This window comes from Malurus melanocephalus, unplaced genomic scaffold (genome assembly GCF_030028575.1).
Source record: "Malurus melanocephalus ecotype Western Australia unplaced genomic scaffold, MMel_1.1 scaffold_30, whole genome shotgun sequence".
In the NCBI taxonomy this organism is placed as follows: domain Eukaryota; kingdom Metazoa; phylum Chordata; class Aves; order Passeriformes; family Maluridae; genus Malurus; species Malurus melanocephalus.
The window spans coordinates 2,961,711-2,966,072 of record NW_026623262.1 but is presented as its reverse complement, the minus strand read 5'-3'; positions in this window follow the sequence as shown (position 1 = coordinate 2,966,072).

Genomic DNA, 4,362 nt, shown 5'->3' with positions numbered 1-4,362 from the left:
ACCTCTCTGCCCATCACAGACTTAGGTTTTCCTTCTGAAAATGTTCTGTGATGTTGCTCATCCATATAAAATCAAATTTATCATGGGATGAAAAGGTATTTCATTGTATTTAAGTGCATAAACATGTTTTAAAAATATTTTTGAGAGTGGTGGTTTTGCTTTGTAAATATATGAGCTGTACTGATTATCAGCCCAGATATTTTTAAAAATTACACTCTTTTTTTTCTTAAAAAGATATTTTAGAATAACAGGGCTTTCAAAACTTTTTTCAGAAAATCATTTCTGACTGATTTTCTTTGGCTAATGAGCTGTAATCAATTATTAACAGTACTTCCAGTGGGATGCATATTTGGATAGGAGTCTTTAGCTYGTCAAAGAGAATAGAACCAGGGAAAGACATTCTAACAAATTAAAATTCCTTGAAAGTAGTGCTTTGCTATTAAAAAAACACACCTTAAATTTAAAGCTGACTTGGAGTAGCCTGTGCCAGGTCACGACAATGTATCTTCAAGGTTTCAGGAATGCTGAAATACATTATTAAAAAAACAATTGAAATAGTGTCACAATACTTTGAGGAGCTCAAAATGTCACATTATTCTTGCAGTTCTTCCTGGAAATATTTTCTGCAAGTGGGACTTGTCACAAAAAAAACCCAGGATCTGAAATTTCCTATCTCTAAACTCAAGCCACCCTGCATACACAGAATGACCCATAATCAGATTTATTAGCTGTGTAAAATGCTGTATTTTCTAGGTGGCTCTTCTGAAGTTGCTTTCTCCAAAGGAACAGTACATTTTCATATTGTTTTGTGACTGTGACAGTTTTGCTCTAATTATAAATGGTTGGATTCAGATACCTTAGTGCTGTGCAACTATTAATTTTAATTAATAGTGAAGCAATGTCACAGACTAAGTAGTCAACCCTGTTCTAAGTGCTGTGGTCAGAGGACATGAGAATGCTTAAATCAGGGGAATTACCCAAAAAGTATTTTTACAGACAAAGACACACACAAACTCAGAGGGATAAATATAGAGGTATACAGGCTGGTAGCTGCCATGGTTTGGGAGTCACAGCTGTTTAAAATTGTACGTTTTTGATGGCAAACTTCAGCTGTCATTACAACTATTACTATTATTGTTATTATTATTGTTATCATTATTATTCTTATATCAAACTAGACAGTATTTTAGGTTGACAAAAGTTTTCCAACTCTTTATCATTGCACCTGTAGGGTGCCCTCTACACCTGCTGAGTTGAAATCCTGTTTCTCTTTTCTTTAAAATCTGCAGTAGTAGGGAACAAAGGTGTTTGACATAGGAAGAGAAGTGCCTCGGAGAGGGTGGCAGCACATCTTGAGATCTAAACGAACTGAAGCACCTGCTGAACCCTCGAGGGGTTTGTTAATGGAAAGCCAAGCGAGCAGACACAGGGGGCTGGGTCAGCTGTGGAGAGGAGGCCTGGGCATTGTGCTGTTAATTGCAGCTCTGAACCTGCTCTGAAATGGGGACAGTGCAAATTGCAGCAGGTCAGGGAGCTKCAAGCTCCAAGGATGCTGTCTGTGAAGGATGTCCCTGTTCTCTGGGGTCACAGGCCACTCTCCTTCCCACCAGTGCTGGCAGCTCTGCCTGAACCCTGTGCTTTGGCTGTTCTTCATCCCTTAACCTCAGGAACAAAGCTTTCACCAGCTGATCAGTGACAATCTTGGCAGTGTTTAAAACTGTGACCAGCAAGTCAGCTCATCACTGACAGGGCAGCTCATGACCAGGTAGTCCTTGGTGAGGTGCCCATTGTAGCTCTCAGGGCACTTCAAGAGAAGAGCTTAAAATGTGCATGAAATCCTTCATTGCTAATAAAGGATTGAAGCCCTAATTAACGTTGTTAGGCTGATATGTTTGTCCTTCATTTCCACCCATTTGTCTCTGAACCTTGGCTGCTTACTGGAAAGCTTCAGATTTATTCCAGTGCAAATAATAGGTGAAAGTAGTATAAATCTTTGTCTAATCTGTTTCCTGGTTGAGGAATTGTAGAAATACCAGCTGACACCTTCAGTTTCAAAAGCAGTTACAAGTAACTGTGAAATCACTCCCTCTTCCCTGTCCCATTGATAYAAACTCCTTTATATTTATATCAAAGACTGTTATGTTTGGATAAAGCTCACTTAACATTTTTTAAGGGTTTTCTCTTCTTAAATTATGAAAGAAGAAWATAATTTATACTTTTTGTGGTATTTAATTGCAACATTGTATTTATATGTAAAATATTAATATAAATTTTTTACAAAAAATACTCAACCTCATAATTATTGTTCAATGAAGATGGTAAGCAAAAATGGATATTTGAACTGAAAAGTTTTATTTTGAATTTGAAGAAAGAATGATTTTGTATAAATTTGGCTCATAGAAGAACAATTTTATACAATTACAAAATGGTTGGTGTGAAAACAGACTGAGGAAACAGCCAAAATCACCAATAAGCTGTACTGGAATAAGTTGTTGAGGTGGTGAAGCATCATTAACAACCAATTCTGAGCAAATACAGCTAAGGGGAGAGACTGTTCATCCATAAACTTCCACCATCCCTCAAAGACTCTGTAGGGTGTCCAGGATGATGAGTGATTTTGGAGAAATGCAGACCAACACAAATGTTTATACCACATCTTTTACCACATTTACAGCATCTAAAACTTAAAAAAAGGATGTTGTATTGTCCCATCCTTTCCTTTTCTAATATAGAACAAYTTGTCTCTTTTAAGAGGCATTTACTAGCCTGTCACCCTTCCCTTAAGCATATTGTAGTTAAAGTAATCTCTGTTAAAAATGGAATTGTAGGTATTGATTATTTTCAAATTGCAGTAGTTCTGCACAATATGATATTGACAGCTGAGCTATGATAAAATTGCCTGTTGTATTCTAGTTGAGTTGACTGAGGCCAGTCTTCTCCCCAGTGCCAGCATGGCCAGCAGGTGCTGCTGCCATCCTTGGGGAAACCTCACTTGGATCCTCAAGCTCTTTACGGACAGTGTTTGACTTTGTATCAAACAGAGCTCCTTATAAAATTAGCTTTGAAAAGAGGGCCCTTGTGCAGTTTGCTGAAAAGCATAAAGTTAGGGCTGACTACACATATAAGGAAAAGATTTGGAGTCCTGAAAATGAGAGGTAACATCCTTATTTCCTGAAGGAGTCTTCTTCCACCGACTTATCCTTCAGAAACACTCAAAATCATTCTTAGGTCGTAATATATATCTCTGGTGGAGGGAGTCACATAATGTTCTAAACTTGTGCACTGCTCTGACCCACAAGATAKCCTTGAAAACATTTTTCCTATGTAAATGAAAAAATTGCTTCTCCTTTTCCAGAGTTCTCATGGAATTAATCCATTGCTACAGGGATTTATTAGGCTGTTAATTAGCTTCTTACAAGTATTGCAATTCATTKACATTTCTGATTATGACACTTCCTTGTGTGCCTTTTGAACTTTTGTAATTCTATAATTGCTTGGCTAAATGGTTCAGACTGAGAGTCCCACCAAATGTTCATTATGCATCCAAATTTTTCCTTCTCCTAATTTTGAGATGTCAAGCACATCAAGGATCGAGGACAAGGCTGTATATATAGAATATTGTCCTTCCAAACATACCAAGAGTAAATGTTTCAGTAAGGAGAAGAAATGGCATWGGGTGCTTTAATTATGCTTTACCAAAAACAAAACCCCAAAACATAGGGAAAATGTGTAAGAAGAAATATAAGCATATGCTAATGCAGACATTGCTGCACAAGAACCCCTGAAATTACAAATCCAAGAACACAATCTTGGAAATGTCTCTGCTGACTGTAAGAGAGAGCAAATGTTAATGCTGTAAGAAATATGTYGAAGTGATTCAGTGTTTAGTTGTGATTCTTAGCATAAAGCAATTAGCTCTAAATTCTTCATGTAAACAGTTAAACTCTGGCATATTCTCTGCTGGCAAAACTAACTTTTAAGACCAACATTGAAATGGTCTTTGTCAACACTGACATTTGAGCACTGTTTTCCTACCTTCACAGACTTCCATCACGGCCTTTGCTGCTTTATTAAAAAGTTGAAGAATTGAAAGGGCTCTTGTCAGCAGAGAAAAAAAATTTAAAAACCAATACAATCCTTCAAGCAGAAGCATACAATGCAATGCAAGTGCTCCTATCCATCATATCTATCTGGATATCATGGCATATTCTGTCACCAGTGGCAATCAGGGTCTTGATTACACCGTTAAAATGTCATCTGTCTTCTCTGTTAGTGAAAAGTGGAAAAAAATATTAGTTATTTGTTCCATCAAATTGGACGCCCTTTGTAYTTTACACATACTTGCCTTGAATGTATCTTTTA